The sequence below is a fragment of the Salmo trutta genome, chromosome 4 (genome assembly GCF_901001165.1).
Source record: "Salmo trutta chromosome 4, fSalTru1.1, whole genome shotgun sequence".
Taxonomy (NCBI): domain Eukaryota; kingdom Metazoa; phylum Chordata; class Actinopteri; order Salmoniformes; family Salmonidae; genus Salmo; species Salmo trutta.
The window spans coordinates 45,071,662-45,092,578 of record NC_042960.1 but is presented as its reverse complement, the minus strand read 5'-3'; the positions used below and the strand labels follow the sequence as shown (position 1 = coordinate 45,092,578).

Here is a 20,917-nt window from a genome sequence, read left to right as displayed (position 1 = left end):
TTCTGGGCTATATTGGCTATATTAAGATTCATATCTAAGTGCCCTTAAAACCATGTGCTTATGATTATATATTTAGGTGCAAATTCATTTATTGGAGAGGAACTGGGGATTCCAAATATGTCTGTGTGTGTTTGTCTAAAAACATGTGCTGTCTGTGTGTGTGTATGCGTGCTGAGTACCAGAAGTCCTCACAAAAATAGTAAACCAACAACAATTCAGAGAAGTGAAGACATTTTACCGGTCCTTACTTGTAAAAAGGCTATTTTAGGCTTAGGAGTTAGGTTTAGGGTTATGGTTAGAATTAGAGTTAGGATTAGAATTAGGGTTAGGAGTTAAGTTTAGATTTAAGGTCAGGGGTTAAGGTTAGGGTTAAGGTAAGGGTTAGGGTTAGCGTTTTTTGAATGGGAATCAATTGTTGGTCATTCACTCACTCCCTCTCTCCTTTCTGCATTCAGACAGTAAACATTTACAGAGCCGTTCATTTTCAAGTGTAACAGTTATTCTGAAGCTAGCCTGCTTGTTGTTTTTTTACCTTGCCTTACTGGAATTTTTATTTTATTACATTTTTTATTTAACTAGGCAAGTCAGTTAAGAACAAATTCATATTTACAATGACAGCCTACACTGGCCAAACCTGGACGATGCTGGACCAATTGTGCGCCGCCCTATGGGACTCCCAATCACGGCCGGTTGTGATACAGTCTGGATTCAAACCAGGGTGTCTGTAGTGAAGCCTCAAGCACTGAGATGCAGTGCCTTAGACCGCTGCACCACTTGGGAGCGAATCATGAAGATTTACAGATTTTCATTCTGCACTTCTCTGCACTTCATTCTGCATTTCTTTTGTCTTTGTGAGACAGAGTAGGTGAATGGATGATCTTTGCATGTGTGGTTCCCACCTTGAAGCATGGGGGTGGAGGTGTGATGGTGTGGGGGTGCTTTGCTGGTGATACTGTGAGTGATTCATTTAGAATTCAAGGCACACGTAACCAGCATGGCTACCACAGCATTCTGCAGCGATACGCCATCCCATCTGGTTTGGGCTTTTATTTTTATTTTTTATTTCACCTTTATTTAACCAGGTAGGCAAGTTGAGAACAAGTTCTCATTTACAATTGCGACCTGGCCAAGATAAAGCAAAGCAGTTTGACACATACAACAACACAGAGTTACACATGGAGTAAAACAAACATACAGTCAATAATATAGTAGAAAAATAAGTCTATATACAAAGTGAGGAAATGAGGTGAGATAAGGGAGGTAAAGGCAAAAAAGGCCATGGTGGCGAAGTAAATACAATATAGCAAGCAAAAAAAAGTTGTTTGGGCTAAATTATAGATGGGCTATGTACAGGTGCAGTAATCTATGAGCTGCTCTGGCAGCTGGTGCTTAAAGCTAGTGAGGGAGATAAGTGTTTCCAGTTTTAGAGATTTTTGTAGTTCATTCCAGTCATTAGCAGCAGAGAACTGGAAGGAGAGGCAGCCGAAGGAGGAATTGGCTTTGGGGGTGACCAGAGAGATATACCTGCTGGAGCGCGTGCTACAGGTGGATGCTGCTATGGTGACCAGCGAGCTGAGATAAGGGGGGACTTTACCTAGCAGGGTCTTGTAGATGACCTGTAGTCAGTGGGTTTGGCGACGAGTATGAAGCAAGGGCCAGCCAACGAGAGCGTACAGGTCGCAGTGGTGGGAAGTATATGGGGCTTTGGTGACAAAACGGCACTGTGATAGACTGCATCCAATTTATTGAGTAGGGTATTGGAGGCTATTTTGTAAATGACATCGCCGAAGTCGAGGATCGGTAGGATGGTCAGTTTTACGAGGATATGTTAGTGGCTTAGTGGGACTATCATTTGTTTTTCAACAGGACAATGACCCAACACACCACTAGGCTGTGTAAGGGCTATTTGACCAAGAAGGAGAGTGATGGAGTGCTGCTTCAGATGACCTGGCCTCCACAATCACCCGACCTCAACCCAATTGAGATGGTTTGGGATGAGTTGGACTGCAGAGTGAAGGAAAAGCAGCCAACAAGTGCTCAGCGTATGTGGGAACTCCTTCAAGACTGTTGTGAAAGCATTCCAGGTGAAGCTAGTTGAGAGAATGCCAAGAGTGTGCAAAGCTGTCATCAAGGCAAAGGGTTGCTACTTTGAAGAATCTAAAATGTAAAATATATTTTGATTTGTTTAGCACTTTTTTGGTTATTACATGATTCCATATGTGTTATTTCATAGTTTTGATGTCTTCACTATTATTCTACAATGTAGAAAATTATAAAAAATAAAGAAAAACCCTTGAATGAGTAGGTGAGTCCAAAACTTTGACTGGTACTGTATATGATGGTGAGTATAGACATTATGGACAGTTTATGAATAGAAAAGGTCTGTACAGTAGTAGTTATATAGGATGAGCCTTGCCCAGAATACAGTATATACATATGAAGTGTGTAAAACAGTATGTAAACATTACTAAAGTAACCTGTGTTCAATGACTATGTACATCGGGCAGCAGTCTCTAATGCGCAGGGTTTAATACCGTGTGTTAGCCGGGTAGTAACAGTGACTAAATTTCAGAGTAGGATACTGCGTGGAGGCCCGCTAGTGGTGACTATTTAATAGTCTTATGGCCTGGAGATGGAAGATGTTTTTCAGTCTCTTGGGCCCAGCTTTGATGCACCTGTACTATCTCTGCCTTCTAGATGGTATCGGGCTGAACAGGCTGTGGCTTTGGTGGCTGAGGTCCTTGATGATCTTCTGGGCCTTCCTGTGACACCAGGTGCATTGGGCTGAACACACCACCCTCTGGTGAGCCCTGCGGTTGCGGGTTTCAGACCTAGGGCCCCAAGCATAGTGATGAGCTTTGAGGGCACTATGGTGTTAAAGGCTGACCTGTAGTCGATGAACATACAGTGCATTTGGAAAGAATTCAGACTCCTTGAGTTTTTCCACATTTTGCTATGTTGCAGCCTTATTCTAAAATGGATTTAGTAAAATAAATCTGCATCAATCTACACACACAATACCCCATAATGACAAAGTGAGAAAAGAAAAGAAATACCTTATTTACATAAGTATTCAGACCCTTTGCTATGAGACTCAAAATTGAGGTCAGGTGCATCCTGTTTCCATTGATCATCTTTGAGATTTTTCTACAACTTGATTGGTGTCCACCTGTGGTAGATTCAATTGATTGGACATTAATTGGAAGGCACACACCTATAAGGTCCCACAGTTGACAGTGCATGTCAGAGCATAAACCAAGCCATGAGGTGGAAGGAATTGTCCGTAAAGCTCCGAAAACAGGATTGTGTCGAGGCACAGATCTGAGGAAGTGTACCAAAAAATGTCTGCAGCATTGAAGATCCCCAAGAACACAGTGGTCTCCATCATTCTTAATTGGAAGAAATTTGGAACCACCAAGACTCTTCCTAGAGCTGGCCGCCCGGCCAAACTGAGCAATCGGGGGAGAAGGGCCTTGATCAGGGAGGTGACCAAGAACCCAATGGTCACTGAAAGAGCTCCAGAATTCCTCTGTGGAGATGGGAGAAACTTCCAGAAGAACAACCACCTCTGCAGCACTCCACCAATAAGGCCTTTATGGTAGAGTGGCCAGACGGCAGCTACTCCTCAGTAAAAGGCACATGACTGCCCGCTGGGAGTTTGCCAAAAGGCACCTAAAGACTCTCAAACCATGGAAACAAGATTACACTTACATTTTAGTCATTTAGCAGACACTCTTATCCAGAGCGACTTACAGTAGTGAATGCATACATTTCATCTCATGCATTTTTTTTGTACTGGCCCACTGTGGGAATCAACCCCACAACCCTGGCATTGCAAACACCACAGGGAAGTGAGACTCGCTGGTCTGATGAAACCAAGATTGAACTCTTTGGCATGAATGCCAAGCGACACATCTGGAGGAAAGGTTAAGCATAGTGGTGGCAACATCATGCTGTGGGGATGTTTTTCAGCAGCAGGGACTGGGAGACTAGTCAGGATCGAGGGAAAGATGAACGGAGCAAAGTACAGAGAGATCCTTGATGAAAACCTGCTCCCCAGCGCTCAGGACCTCAGACTGGGGTGAAGTTTAACCTTCCAACAGGACAACGACCCTAAGCACAAAGCCAAGACAACACAGGAGTGGCTTCAGGACAAGTCTCTGAATGTCCTTGAGTGGCCCAGCCAGAGCCTGGACTTGAACCCGATCAAACATCTCTGGAGAGACCTGAAAATAGCTGTGCAGCGATGCTCCCCATCCAACCTGACAGAGCTTGAGAGGATCTGCAGAGAAACTCCCCAAATACAGGTGTGCCAAGCTTGTAGCATCATTCCCAAGAAGACTTGAGGCTGTAATCGCTGCCAAAGGTGCTTCAACAAAGTACTGAGGAAATTATCTGAATACTTATGTAAATGTGATATTTCAGTTTTTTATTTTTAATACATTTGCGAACATCTCTAAAAAACAATTTTTGCTTTGCCATTATGAGGTATTGTGTGTAGATTGATGGAAAAAAACAATTTAATACATTTTAGAATAAGGCTGTAAGCAAAGCGGTCTGAATACTTTCCGAATGCACTGTACATGAACCTGTGAATGCAGTTACATACACTCTATAGCACATATGGAGAAGGATGTGATTGTGAGATGAATCACCTGAGTATATAAGAACTGCACTGTAGGTATTCCCCTTGTCCAGATGGGATAGGGCAGTGTGCAGTGTGTTGCCGATTGCGTCATCCATGGATCTGTTGGGGACAGTATGGAAGTTTTAGTGAGTCTAGGGTGTTGGGTAAGGTAAAGGTGATACACTACATGAACAAGAGTATGTGGACACCTGCTCATCGAGCATCTCATTCCAAAATCATGTGCCCTTCGATGCTCTTTTGGGAAAGCTTTCCACTAGATGTTGGAATATTGCTGCAGGGACGTGCTTCCATTCAGCCACGCGAGCATTAGTGAGGTCTGGCACTGATGTTGGGCAATTTGGCCTGGCTAGCAGTCGATGTTTCAATTCATCCCAAAGGTATTTGATGGGGTTGATGTCAGGGCTCTGTGCAGGTCAGTCAAGTTCTTCCACACCAATCTCGACAAACCATTTCTGTATGGACCTCGCTTTGTGCACGGGGCATTGTCATGCTGAAACAGGAAAGGGCCTTCCCCAAACTGTTGCACACAGTTGGATGTGCAGAATCGTCTAGAATGTCAGCGTTAAGATTTCCCTTTAATGGAACTTAGGGGCCTAGCTCGAACCATGAAAAACAGTCCCAGACCATTATACCTCCTCCAGCAAACTATACAGTTGGCACTATACATTGGGGCAGGTAGTGTTTTCCTGGCAGCTGCCAAATCCAGATTGTCCATCAGACTGCCAGATAGTGAAGCGAGATTCATCACTCCAGATAACGCGTTTCCACTGCTCCAGTGTCCAATGGCGGCGAGCTTTACACAACTTCACAACTGCTTTGCCATGGTAACCCATTTCATGAAGCTCTCGACGAACAGTTATTGTGCTGATGTTGCTTACAGAGGCAGTTTGGAACACGGTAGTGGGTGTTGCGACCAAGGACAGACGATTTTTACGCACTACGCGCTTCAGCACTTGGCAGTCCCGTTCTGTGAGCTTGTGTGGCCTACCACTTTGAGGCTGAGCCGTTGTTGCTCCTAGATGTTTCCCTTACATCCTTACACAATAACAGCGCTTACAGTTCCCTCTAGCTCTAGCAGGACAGAAATATGACGAACTAACATCCTATGACGGTGCCACATTGAAAGTCACTGGCTCTGTGATATTTTTTTATACACGTGTCAGCAATGGGTCTGGTTGAAGTTGCCAAATCCACTAATTTGAAGGGGTGTCCACATACTTTTGTATATCTTTATCTAGCATCTCAAATCACTTCATAATAACAGAAGTGAGTGCTACGGGTCGATAGTCATTTAGTTCAGTTACCTTAGCTTTCTTATGTACAGGAACAATGGTGGACATCAGACTGAAGCAAGTGGGGACAACAGACTGGATTAGGGAGACATTGAATATGTCCGTAAACACCTCCAGCTATGGAGAAGAAGGACAGAAAACAGAGTGAAAACTCAATGGATGCTTTCTGTTGTGTCTGTTTTCTGAAAGCAAGAAAACAGATTGATGGACCTTTCTAACCCTTGCCAAATGGAAGACTTCTATGAGACAAAAAGCTGGATGAATGGCTTTTCAACCTTTGCCATATTGTAGATTCAGAGCTATCTATCTAATAGAACTCAGAGGGTTTTCTTTAATGGAAGCTTCTCTAATGTAAAACATGTAGGGTGTGGTGTACCGCAGGGCAGCTCTCTAGGCCCTCTATTTTTTTTATTTTTACCAAGGACCTGCCTCTGGTATTGAACAAAGCCGGTGTGTCCATGTAAGCTTATGATTCAACCATATATGCATCAGCAACCACAGTTAATGAAGTCACTGAAACAAAGAGTTGCTGTCTGATTTGGAATGGGTGGCCAGTAAGAAACTGGTCCTGAACATCTCTAAAACTAAGTGCATTGTATTCGGTACAAATAATTCCCTATGCTCTAGACCTCAGAGGAATCTGGGAATGAATGGTGTGGCTGTTGAACAAATTGAGGAAACTAAATTATTTGGTGTTACCTTTGATTGTAAACTGTCATGGTCAAAACATATAGTTTCAATGGCTGTAAAAATGCAGAGAGGTCCATGATAAAGACACCACACTCCAAAAAGCAACTCCTGGCTCTAGTTATGTCTTATCTTGATTATTGTTCAGTCATCTGGTCAAGTGCTGCAAAGAAAGACCTAGTTAAGCTGCAGCTGGCCCAGAACAGAGCAGCACGTCTTGGTCTTGTAATCAGAGTGCTAATATAAATACTGTGCATGCCAGTCTATCTTCGCTAAGAGTTGAGGAGAGACTGACTGCATCACTTATTATTTTTATAAGAAACATTCATGTGTTGAAAATTCCAAATAGTTTGCATAGTGAACTTACACACAGCTCTGACACATACACAGTCCCAAAATCCATAACAAATTCAAGAAAGCATACAGTATTATATAGAGCCATGATTGCATGGAACTCCCTTCCATCTTGCTCAAATGAACAGCAAACCTGGTTTAAAAAAACAGATAAAGAAACACCTCACAGCACAACGCCTCTTCCCTATTTGACCTAGATATTTTGTGAGTGTTTATTGATATGTAGGCTATGTGTGCCATTTTCAAATGTATGTAGTTCTAGTCTTGAGCTGTTCTTGTCTATTAATGTTCTGTATTATATCATGTTTCATGTTTTGTGTGGACCCCAGGAAGAGTAGCTGCTGCTTTCTCAACAGCTAATGGGGATCCTAATAAAATACCAAAACCATGAGAGAAATAGACAAAAAGCTGGATTAACCCATGAGAAACAGACAAAAAGCTGGATTAACCCATGAGAGAAATAGACAACAAGGTGAATGAACCCATGAGAGAAATAGACAATAAGGTGGCTGAACCCATGAGAAAAAATATTTATAAACATGTGCAAGATATTTGTCCATGGAAGCATGGATGAACCCCTTCGAGAATGTATGTGAGAAATGTGTGGTGTTGAACTGTTCTGAACTTGGCTGCCGAGCCAGACTCTAGCAATGAGCTGTGAAGTTCAGGCTGACGCACTCACACACCCCTGTCAGTGAGGGGGTTTCCCTAACCTCTCCTCTCCCACATCTCTCTCTACCTTCACCCCTCCTGTTTCCTCCTAGACTCTAGCGTCAGTGACCCAACTCTTCCATATCTGCCCTCTCTCTCTCTACGCCAGCTGTTGACACCACTCTTAGAACCAGAATTATAAATGATCAAAGCCTAAAACACCCCTATTATGTCCAGTGAGACTGTCTGTCCTTTACTCTCCAGGTGCTTAAGCCCCTCTCTTAACCATCTTTAACCCCTGTAGTCCCTCTAACCTCTCCTAGGCCCTTTGGTAAACCCTGTTAGCTTTGTGGGGGTGACATGGAACCACGGCACAGACAGACAGCTGCTAGGGCCGCGGGTGCCAGTCTAACATGCAGACACAGAAACGTGGTGCGGACACACACATATGCACGCAGGCAGGAAATTCTCTCCAAACCTGATCTGGGAAAGCTGGTCAACTCCCTCGTCACCTTCCGACTCAATTACTGCAATGCCCTCATTGGTGTTCTCCCCTCAAAAAGCATCCACAGGCTGCAGGAACCTGGAGATCTGCCCATATCACCCCCATTCTAGTCTCTCTCCACTGGCTACCCATCCAATTCAGAATGAAAGTCAAAATCCAACAGTTTGTCATCAAAACCCTCAATGCCTCTGGTCCCCTATATCTCAGTGAACTCCCTTAGCCCCAAACAGTCTTCACGTTCACTCCGGTCAAATGATCAAAGACTCCTTGCAGTCCCAAAGATGCACCTGAAAACAATGGGTGAGCGAGCATTCTGCTGTCTCGGCCCCCGGTTCTGGAATGAGCTCCCCTCACCTCTCACATGCACAGACCACCACTGCCTTTAAGTCTGAGCTCAAGAAACACTTCTTGAAATTGGCTTTCGCTTAATGTGATCTATGTTGTAGTGTGTGTTGTTGGTCTTTTACTGGGGGCGCCAGGTAGCCTAGTGGTTAGAGCGTTGGGCCAGTAACCAGCAGGTAGCCTAGTGGTTAGAGCGTTGGGCCAGTAACCGAGAGGTTGCTGGATCGAATCCCTGACCTGACAAAGTAAAAATCTGTCATTCTGCCCCTGAACAAGACAGTTAACCCACTGTTTAATCTAGAGGCAAAAGAAACGCACACCTATTTAGGTGAGGTGCTGGCTAGCGGAGTGGAACACTTAAAAAAAATAAAGGAGAGCCGCACACTCTAGGAGCTCAGATGCAAAAATGTAATGTCCAACGTTTCGACAGACAAGCTGTCTTCATCAGTGTATAGTTAGCCCACTGTTCCCTGGTAGGCTGTCATTGTAAATAAAAATGTGTTCTTAACTAACTTGCCTAGTTAAATTATTATTATTTATTTTAAATTATACGTTAGTTTCAAGGACTAGTGTCTTGTCCTTGTCGCCCCCTTTATTATTTAGTGTATCTTGTATAGTTCTAGGCCGCTAGCTATCTTCAAGTTTCTCGCCTAATGTTTTTTTTTAGCCTTTTAGCTTTTTTTCTTTTAATGGTTGCGCTCAGTGTAAAGAGCTTTGTGATTTATGTGTCTAAATGAAAAGTGCTCTACAAATGCAATTTATTATTATTACATGGGCGGATGCGCACACACACAGACATATGTACACGCGTGTGCACACACATACGCACACACGCACGCACACACTCACACACTACAACTACACACACACGCACGCACACACACAAACACACACACAGACACCTCTAAACTAGTGCTGACAGAGGAACAGAGGAGACAGTGCTAATACAGGAGACTAGACAAATCAAATTGTATTTGTCAAGTACACAGTTTACAGCAGGTATAAAAGGTACAGTGAAATGCTTACTTGCGAGCTCCCTGAACAGTGCAGTACAATATCAATAACAATAATAAAAGTAAAATAAAAAATAAGTAAGTAAGAAGATAGTTTGCATAGTAATATTATTGGTATGTACACAATAGGATATAAAGTATATTATGAGTGTGTTATGTCAAATGTTTACACATATAGTGGAAAGTAGATAGTGTCTTGGTTGCACAGTTGTATAGTATGTAGTAATAGTAAATAAATAGAACAGCAACGTTGACTGTGTGTGTGTGTGTGTGTGTGTGTGTGTGTGTGTGTGTGTGTGTGTGTGTGTGTGTGTGTGTGTGTAAGGGATGGATGTGTGGAGAGTCAGGGGTTAGCTGTTCAGCAGTTTGATTGCCTGTTGGTAGAAGCTGTCTCAGAGCCTGTTGGTCCAAGACCCGATGCTTTGGTACTGTTTCCCAGATGGTAACAGAGTGAACATTTAGTTGATTTCCTTGACGATCTTCCGGGCCTTCCTCAGACACAGCTTGGTGTAAATGTTCTAGAGGGCAGGGAGCTCACCCCCAGTGATGTATTCTGCATCACCCTCTGTAGAGCCTTGCGGTTGAGGGCGGTGCAGTTGCCATACCAGAGGTGAGTTCAGCAAAGGTTCTGTTTGCGGCAAACGTTTTACTTAGTTACATTTACAGTTGAACGATTTGAATGAACGTTACAAAATGTTACGGTGAAAAATCAAACAGCTACTTTTTTTGAGGATTACTGTGGTATTTTCTGTGGCAATAATCAAACTGCAAATGACTTTGCTGTTTCTACTACATGTTAAAGAAAGCCTACATGACCACATTATTATTTGTAGGGGCAGTTTAGACCCGAAACAGACACTTACATTCGCCGCACACTACCTTCTCAGACTGTTCGCTAACGTTAGTGAACGGTCGTGGCTTACACAAAACAAATTGAATATGTGACCGACCTGCTCGATTCAGTCTTACGTAGCAACATTTGAAATTGTGTTTTTTACATTGGATAAAAGTAGAGACTCAGAGCTAGAAACTGGTGTATCATACACTACAGTTGAGGAACAATGGGAAAGTTATTCTGCTTTGAAAGTTGATAAACTTTTAACCCCACTTTTGAGAAAATGGCCCTTGAATGTTTAGGTAGCTTTTCTTTGTCTACACGAATTCAGCATCGTTCACATCCTCTAAAGACTTAGCCCCACCCATCTTTTTAAGGATTCACATGTGAGGCCATGTGCTATACAGAGTGAGTACTATAGTGTACTAAACAACCAAAGACTAAAGGCTGGTTTATACTACGTCTATCGACATGTCTGTAGACAGATGTAGTGACATCATGAACATTATATTGTCGTCCGACACCAAACTTGTCATTGTCGCTATAGAAAAGCATAACAAAAACGACAGGCTGCATGACATCAGCATCCTGGTGGTACAAAATAGCATAACTGGTGTATTTTAACACCAATAAACCCATCCATTTACAAGGCCCTCCCCCGCCCTTCCTTCGGCAAATCAGATCACGACTCCATTTTGCTCCTCCCTTCCTACAGGCAGAAACTCAAACAGGAAGTACCCGTGCTAAGGTCTATTCAATGCTGGTCTGACCAATCAGAATCCATGCTTCAAGATTGTTTTGATCACGCAGACTGGGATATTTTACGGGTAGCCTCTGAGAATAACATTGACGTATACGCGGACACAGTGACTGAGTTCATCAGGAAGTGTATAGGGGATGTTGTTCCCACTTTGACTATTGAAACCGTGGATAGATGGCATCATTCGTGCAAAACTGAAAGCGGAAATATGGTTGAATACAAACTTTGTAGTTATTCCCTCCGTAAGGCAATCAAACAGGCAACACGTCAGTACAGAGACAAAGTGGAGTCGCAATTCAACGGCTCAGACATGAGACATATGTGGCAGGGTCTACAGACAATCACGGATTACAAACGGAAAACCAGCTACGTCGCGGACACCGACGTCTTGCTCCCGGACAAGCTAAACACCTTTGCCCACTTTGAGGATAACACAGTGCCACCAACACTGCCCGCTCCCAAGGACTGTGGGCTCTCGTTCTCTGTGGCCAACGTGAGTAAGACATTTAAGTGTGTTAACCCTTGCAAGGCTGCCGGCCCAGATGGCATCCCTAGCCGCGTCCACAGGGCATGTGCAGACCAGCTGGCTGGAGTGTTTGCGGACATATTCAATCTCTACCTATCCCAGTCTGCTGTCTCCAATTGCTTCAAGATGTCCACCATTGTTCCTGTACCCAAGAAAGAAAAGGTAACTGAACTAAATGACTATCGCCCCATAGCACTCACTTCTGTCATCATGAAGTGCTTTGAGAGGCTACTTAATGATCATCTCACCTCTACCTTACACCCTAGACCCACTTCAATTTGCATACCGCCCCAATAGATCCACAAACGATGCAATCGCCATCACACTGCACACTGCCCTATCCCATCTGGACAAGAGGAATACCTATGTAAGAATGCTGTTCATTGACTATAGCTCAGCTTTTAACACCATAGTACCCTCCAAGCTCATAATTAAGCTTGGGGCCCCAGATCTGAACCCCGCCCTTTGCAACTGGGTACTGGACTTCCTGACAGGCCGCCCCCAGGTGGTGAAATAACAACTGCACTTCACTGATCCTCAACACAGGGGCCCTACAAGGGTGTGTGCTCAGCCCCTCCTGTACTCCCTGTTCACCCATGACTGTGTGGCTACGCACGCCTCCAACTCAATCATCAAGTTTGCAGACGACACAACAGTAGGAGGCCTGATTACGAACAAAGACAAGAAAGCCAACACGGAGGAGGTAAGTGCCTTGGCGGAGTGGTGCCAGGAAAATAACCTCTCCCTCAATGTCAAGAAAACTAAAGAGCTGATCGTGGACTTCAGGAAACAGCAGAGGGAGCACGCTCCTATCCACATCTACGGGGCTGCAGTGGAGATGGTGGAAAGCTTCAAGTTCCTTGGTATACACATCACTGACAATCAGAAATGGTCTACCCCCACAGACCATCTGGTGAAGAATTTCATGATGACAGAAGATTACCTATGTGTCCTCTTGTGTAGCGGGGGCCCTCGTAGGAGGATCAATGTTGTTAATCTCAAAGCGAACATTAAAAGTGTTTTGCTCACCTGAGAGAGAGGCATCAGGGTTCACCACAGCTAGCTTCCCTTTATAATCCATGATCGTTGGTAGTCCTTGAATTGTGATTCCATTTTGTCCCTGTACTGTATTTTTTGTATCTTTGCTGGATTTCTGGAGGTTGTAGCTGGTCTTCTTGTATTCATCCATATCCACAGGTACCAGGCGCGGTCGTCCGCGCTCTCGGTTTTGAGCATATGTTGCCATTTATCCACAGTTTCTGGTTGGGATATGTGCAAATAGTCACTGTTGGGATAACACCCTCTCTGCATTTCCTGACTGAGTCTGTGTACTTGTTGATGTTATTATCGGAGGCGACTCTGAACATATTTTAAGCTTTATTTAACTAGGCAAGTCAGTTAAGAACAAATTCATGTTTTACAATGACGGCCTATCCCGGCCAAACCCTCCTCTAACCCGACGATGCTGAGCCAATTGTGCGCCACCCTATGGGACTCCCGATCATGGCCGGTTGTGATACAGCCCGGGATCTAACCAGGGTCTGTACTAGCGCCTCTAACACTGAGATGCAGTGCCTTAGACCGCTGCGCCACTCGAGAGCTCGAAATATTCCAGTCCACGTGATCAAAACAGTCCTGTAGCATTGATTTTGATGAGGGTGAGGAGAAGGGAGAGAGAGGGAGCAGTGAGCAGGTTGGGGGGGGGGTAGACCTGAGTCAGGGAAATAAAAGAGGCTGAGTGCTTACTGTATATAACTGATTTCATAGAATGCATTTCAAACAGTGTTCTCAGTCACAAATCAACATTCAGTAACACTTAGCTGGAAAATTCTTAGAAAGCCCTATATTCCTTTAAACTCACTTTTCAGGCCTGGTTGGTTTTCCAGCAGATCGGATCAGAGTGATAAGGGAACAGAGGTTTCCAGGAAAGCACATGGCAGCTTGGTACCGTTGCTGCAGCTCTAGCTAATGAATTAATGCTAATAGATTACTGGAAATTACAGCTCTTATAAAGGCCCAAGACTGTGTGTGGGTGTGTGTGTGCGCGCGCGTTCCTGGGAAAAAATAAGTGAGATTTCATGGTAATCGCCTGTGTGTCCTATAAAAGGGATATTGTCCATTTAGCTTATTGATTGAAAGCATCTCTCCTCTCCTCATGCTCTCTAGGGGATGAAATGAAGGGATGGAGAGAGGGAGGGGTGAGATGGATGAAGTAGAGGGAGGGGTGAGATGGATGAAGTAGAGGCAGGGGCTGTCCCATAGAGAGTCTCATTTGTCCACGTATCTAATGAAAAGATTGATGGAGAATCTCTCTCCCCTTATTCCACACCCTACGCTGTCACGCTGGAGAGATGGATAAAATGATCCGTCACAGAGCAATTTAACCCATGCCACTGCCTGTGTGTTTGGTCTGGTGCAGTAAGCTGTCGGATGTTGAGTTGCTTGGTCAACCAGCCTAGAAGGAAAGTGTGTGTGTTATCTGGGGTGTATTCCCAATGAACCAAACAGAAGCATACGAAAACAAACGGGGGTGGGGAGCTACCTAAATTTATCCAATAGAAATTCTCATTTTAGTTGCAAAACGGAACTGTTTGCAACGGTTTGGACTAATGATTACACCTCAGGTTAGCGACCACAAACTCAACTGTCAACACTGACTCCTGGTTGGACTCTCACCTTGTTGACCTCTATAGCCACACACACACACCTCACCTACTGCCGGGTGATTGGTTGTTGTTGTGGTAATGAAACACTGGGCTGCTGAGCACTAGGAAAACACCAACTGGCCTCTAGTCTGACAATGCCAGACGTGTGTGTGAGTGTGTGTGGTGAGTGTGTTTGGGGTGGCTATAGAGGTCTAGAGGGAACAAGGGTAAAATGACCAGATTTTGTCATAGAAAAATCAGCCCCCTGCCACACACACACACACACACACACACACACACACACACACAAACAAACACAGCTGTTGTAGAGGTTAAGGGGAATGTAGACAGACTCTCCAGTAATGTCTGTGATGAGCCGAAGCTAAGCCATATGAGACAGATGGGGGGGGGGGGGGTTGCGAAGGAAGAGGGAGATGGGCGTATATAAACACAGCTTTGGCTTTGGGAGCTCTCTGACACATGTAAGCAAGGTGTGGAGAGAGAGAGAAAGAGAGAGGGAGGGAGGGAGGGAGAGGGAGAAAGAGGGAGAGGGTTCAGTGGGTTTACTGGGCTGTTCTGCAGATGTCGACCGACGCTTCACTATTTTAATGGACCTCTCTCTTTCCATTCACTGACCCTCTCTCCTCCCTCCCTCCCTTCCTCTTCTCCCCTCTCTCCTACTCTCTGTTCCTTTCTTCCTGTCGTTTCACTGAACCTACTTCCAGCCAGGACAACGGCAACAATAGACGAAACAAGATATACACAAAGCAAACGTTTTACTTCATAATTATCAGCTAGATATGCGAATCGTAATAATCTAGCTAGCCAGCAAATATGACCTAAAACTAATATTATGCAAGGTAGATGTACATTTTTCGTGGGTAGCTACCAATTCTTTGTGGCTAGCCAGTTAGCCCTATTGACTTATGGACTTACCCATTCACTGAACTGTCTTCCAGCCAGGACAATGACAATAGAGATGAAACAAGATATACACAAAGCAACCGTTTTACTTCATAACTATCAGCCAGCTATATGTGACTCGTTTCACGAAACTAGGCGTATGTCGCACGTCACTACATCACAGGAGCAGCATTTGAACATAAACATTTTTTTCTATCAAAATGTGTTTTTTGGCAGAAATGCCTTCTGGAACATGTGAACTTTCATGTGCCTTAATAATAACAAACTTGTATTCCATCCATAAATACAAATAAATTGTTAAATTATGAACCTAGTTGGTTTAGCCATGAAAAAAGTCAGAAACCTTCCCACTAGCAATGATTGGCTGAGATAATATATGGGCTGGTTATGGCAAGAGATGAGTTTGGATTGGTCTGCCATGTAGCACACTTCTGTCTATAACGTGAGCTATTCAGTATGTGTTTACAGTCCTTTCTACAGCACCATTTTTGAAAGATATAACGTTAGCCATCGAGAACAACAAAAGTTTTGATACTTTTATCAACAACATTGATGCCCTGAATTTAGCAGGCGATATCGACAGATCAGTAGGAAAAAGGGATGGGCTACTTTCTGCAAACACCACGGTCAGTGTGAACCGGAGTGACTTGACACAAGATGTAGCAACAAACAAAAGGGAGTTAAATGTTCCAGTCTGCCGTGAAGCGTTCATCCATGTATAATGGGTAAGAGTCTAGCTGCATTTTCCAGATATACATTTCTAATTTTGTCAGACAGTCATTTTTATTGCAAGTTAAAGCATACTGTTAGTTAGCTAGCCAAAGTTAGCTTGCTGGCTCGCTAGCTAACGTTACGTGTATGATCTGTGAAGTAATATTATTTGAATCAGAAACCCATTTGCATTGCTAGTTATAGCCTAATGCTAGCTAGTTAACATTGAACCTAGTTCGTTAGCTTTAGCTACCTGCAGATTCATACTACAGCAATGACAGTGTTTGCATTGGTAGTAGTATGAGTTGGGGTTATGCCAGTTCGTTATTTAGCTAGCTACCTAGCTAACTACATGTCTAAACAAAAGACTCCACTTCAGGTGGATTATTACATGATCCATCAAATTAACAGGTGTGTCTAGGGGTGATTTCGGCCATCTATTGTATTACATGAACGTGTGTACATGTCTAGACAATAGTGACCCATCCACTTAGCTAGATATGGATGAGGGGTGGTTATAGCATTTCCTTCACATGACCCATCAATTTAGACAAGTGTGTCGGGTAAGCATAATTTAATAATGACAAAATATATATAAAATATTTTTATCTGGATACTTTCTGTTTTTGATATTGCTATATGCAAGTTTGCAAGTACTATCACTGTACCGTTTACAACTTCTGTATCCTTTGCATGTGACAAATAAACTTTTATTTGATATAGCATGTGTTTACCACATGGCCTCATATGTGAATCCTTAAAGAAATGGTTGGGACTAAGGCTGAAGAGGTTGTGAATGATGCTGAATGGTTGTAGAGCTCTCCAGTAGGTGTACCAAAATATTCAAGGGCAATTTTCTCAACAGTGGGGTTAAAGGTTTAAAAACTTTCAAAGCAGAATTACTTTCCCATTGTTCCTCATCTGTAGTGTATGATATACAATTTTCTGGCTCTGAGTCTCTACTTTTATTCAATGTAAAAAACACAATTTCAAATTTTGCTACATAAGACCGAATCGAGGCGGTCGATTCACATATGTGAATCGTAATAATGTATCAAACCAGATAGTTTAACAGGCATAATTACCTAAAAACAAATATTATGCAAGATATATGTAAATTCTTCATGGGTAGCTAGCTAACAATTCTTCGTGGCTAGCTAACAGTAGTAGCTAGCCAGTTAGCCCTACTGACTTATTATGGGCTTGTGATCTACGGTACGTAGGCAGGTAAACATGCCAAAATTAACATAGCATGTGTTTATTAACGTATCAAGATCAAATATTGTAGTCAGGCAACATATGAGATGTGAATAGGTAACATTTCATTCAGAAGTCGGAGTGTATTCTGTCTTCAAGAAATGTTGCATAGTTTTTTACGTTGTTGTTACTTTTGCATACTTTCCGTTGAAGTTTGCATCGGTGCGTACTCAGAGCATGCACTGACATTTTCTCCCTGACCCAGTCTCTAATACCTACATGTTTCAAGCAGACCGCCATAGTCCCTGTGCCCAAGAACGCCAAGGTAACCTGTCTAAATGACTATCGCCCCATAGCACTCACATCTGTAGCCATGAAATGTTTTGAAAGGCTGGTCATGGCTCACATCAACACCAGCATCCCAGATACCCTGGACCCACTCCAATTTGCATGCCACCCCAACAAATCCACAAATGACACAATCTCTATTGCACACCACACTGCCCTTTCCCACTTGGACAAAAGGAACACCTATGTGAGAATGCTGTTAATTGACTACAGCTCAGCGGTCAACACAATAGTGCTCTCCCAGCTCATCACAAAGTTTAGGACCTGGGGCTGAACACCTCCTTTTGCATCTGGATCCTGGACTTCCTGACAGGACGCCCCCAGGTGGTGAGGGTAGGCAACAATATATGCGCCGTGCTGACCCTCAACAAGGGGGCCCCTCAGGGGTGCGTGCTTAGTCCCCTCCTGTACTCCCTGTTCACCAACGACTGCATGGCTGCGCACGACTCCATCACCATCATTAAGTTTGCAGACAACACGACGGTGGTAGGCCTGATCACAGACGAGATGATACAGCCTATAGGGAGAAGGTCAAAGACCTGGCAGTGTGGTGTCAGGACAACAACCTCTCCCTCAACATCATCAAGACAAAGGGGCTCATCGTGGACTACAGGAAACGGAGGGCTGAGCACGCCCCCATTCACATCGATGGCGCCAAAGTGGAGCGGGCCGAGAGCTTCAAGTTCCTCGGTGTCCACATCACTAAGAATCTATTATGGTCCAAACACACCAACACAGTCGTGAAGAGGGCATGACAACGCCTCTCCCCCCTCAGGAGGCTAAAAAGATTTTGCATCGGCACTCAGATCCTCAAAAAATTCTACAGCTCCACCACTGAGAGCATCTTGACTGGCTGCATCACCACTTGGTATGGTAACTGCTTGACATCCGACCTCAAGACACTACAGAGGGTAGTTCGTACGAGCTCCATGCCATCCAGGACCTCTATACCAGCCAGTGTCAGAGGAAGTCCCTACAAATTGTCAACAACTCCAGCCACACAAATCATAGACTGTTCTCTCTGCTACCTCACGGCAAGCGGTACCGATGCACCAAGTCTGGAACCAAAAGGACCCTGAAGTACTTCCACCCCAAAGCCATAATACTGCTAAATAGTTCGTTAAATACAATAGTTAACCAAATAGCTACCCGGAATATCTGCATTGACCCTTTTTGCACAACGTCTTTGGGCTCATCACAAACGCTGCTGCTACTGTTTACTATCTGCCACTTTATTCCTAGTTATATACATATCTACCTCAATTACCTCGTACCCCTGCACATCCACTCTGTACCTTGTATATAGCCAAGTTATCGTTACTCATTGTGTATCTATTATTACTTTTATTATTACGTGTTTCACTTTTCTATTATCTCTCTCTGCATTGTTGGGAAAGGCCTGTAAATAAGCATTTCACTGTTAGTCCAAAGCTGTTGTTTACGAAGCATGTAACAAATACTATTTGATTTGATTTGATTTGACCATGAGTTGTTAATCATAAGACATACACCTTGGCCTCTTGTTTTCCTAGAGATTCTATGGGCATAGTGGGAATGAATACAAACGTATCATCAGCATAGCGTCTTGTTTCTTCTCCTTTTATCATATTAGCCATGTGTGTATTGTCACTCACCTAGTTACCGCATAGCCTATAAGCACGGCACATTCCTCACGCTTGCTGTTCAACCTATGGGCTCACTCTTACAATTATCACCTTCCTCTCTCTCAACCAATGGCCGTTAATCTCGGGATGTATTTATATGTCAGTTTACCCATGTTCTCTCACTTTCTGTCTTTCAGCAACAGCTTTCAGCAACCATCAAACTCCCTACCACCACCAGCTATACTCCAGCTATAATAACCTCAAGGCCTGTCAATGGAACTCCTTTCCCCCACCGGGGAAGTAGCCCCGCGTAGGTCTACCTGCCATCACATGATCTGGCTCTGATTATCTTCCCTCGGAGAAGAATCCATTCCCCAAACTATTTAATAAAATGTCATATTGCATTCTGTCTTTGTTGATAATTCAGTTAAACCTGCACTTGATTGAACTACCATGTGTAGATGCAACAGCTACAAAGTGGGCACAATTAGAATGGGAATAAGATCAGGACAAAGGGTGCATGTTAGCACCAGGTAGGCTTCTGTCTCTATCATTCTCCTGATCTCCTCCTCTCCCCCTACTCTCTCTCACTCTCCCACAGCCAAACCCAATTCCGTTGCAGGAGGCAGGGATAGGACCTTTGCTATTAAACACTGCAAACCTTTATAGCATAATAAAATGTGTATTTTTGCTATTTTCCTCCCTCTCTCCCCTCCTCCTTTCTCCTGTGCAAACAGATGCTCTCTGTAGTGTTGTGGTTTTGACTTTCGAGCGCCTCTCTCATTATTCACTTTCTTCCCTTCTTTCTTTCCTAGTCACATCTCTCTCTCTCTCTTACTCCCCCCCCTCTCAGTCACACTAACTCACCCCTCTCTCTCTCTCTCTCTCTCTCTCTCTCTGTCTGTAACGAAATCACTGGAATCAGGGTGTAGTCCTCTCTTGATTCAGATGGGTTGGGTTAAATGCGGAAGACACATTTCTGTTGAATGCATTCGGTTGTGCAACTGACTAGATATCCCTTTTCCTTTCCCTTCCCAGTCAGAATTGAACCCCTCCACAATCCAAAGCAGATGTGTGAGAGTCACACACACACGCGCGCGCACGCACGCACGCACGCACGCACGCACGCACGCACGCACACACACACACACACACACACACACACACACACACACACACACACACACACACACACACACACACACATTGTGGGGTGATGGAGAGAGAAATAAGCAGAAACAGCTCGTTGCTAGGTTACCACTAAACAAAACACAGGCCAAGGCCTGGGAGTGAAAGAGCCTGTTTCAGAAGGCTAAATGTGAAACTGTCTTGTAAGAGCAGGGGAAATAGTTCTGCTGAAACTTTGTAGCCCTTTGTGTTTTCCTCTCTTTGAAGCTCATAACCCTTTCCTCTATATGTCTTTTTCTGTACATACATACGCTTAGGTGAGCCAAATGCCCTATTTTTTTAAAGAGAGAGAGTGTGCTCCTTATAAACAAGTAGAATCAGATCATGAGTCAATTATGAAACCACTATAACAAGGGGTGAATTGGTAGATGTTAACTTTTCTCTGAAACATGCACGCGCGCACACACACGCACACATACACAGGACTGAGGGGAATTCCTGTGAATAATATTTAATTGGGAGAAGTTTGGCTCTGCCAGCAATTTTGGCTTTTTCAGCAGACATCAATGTTTACTTTAGATAACTGGTGTTTTTGCATGTGTGTGCATTTGTGAGAAACTACACATTAATGTGTGTGTGTGTGTGTGTGTGTGTGTGTGTGTGTGTGTGTGTGTGTGTGTGTGTGTGTGTGTGTGTGTGTGTGTGTGCGCGTGTGGTTTACTTTAGATGTCTGTGGGCAATTCTGGC

General features: G+C 43.9%; 1 long non-coding RNA gene across 1 annotated transcript; it reads left to right on the top strand.

Moving 5' to 3' along the window:
* The first annotated feature begins 2,696 nt into the window (after nucleotides 1-2,696).
* On the top strand, nucleotides 2,697-19,446 carry LOC115192440 (uncharacterized). The gene is made up of 2 exons (XR_003877928.1): nucleotides 2,697-2,803; nucleotides 19,240-19,446. It is a non-coding gene; the product is annotated as an uncharacterized LOC115192440 (long non-coding RNA).
* The last annotated feature ends 1,471 nt before the right edge of the window (nucleotides 19,447-20,917 follow it).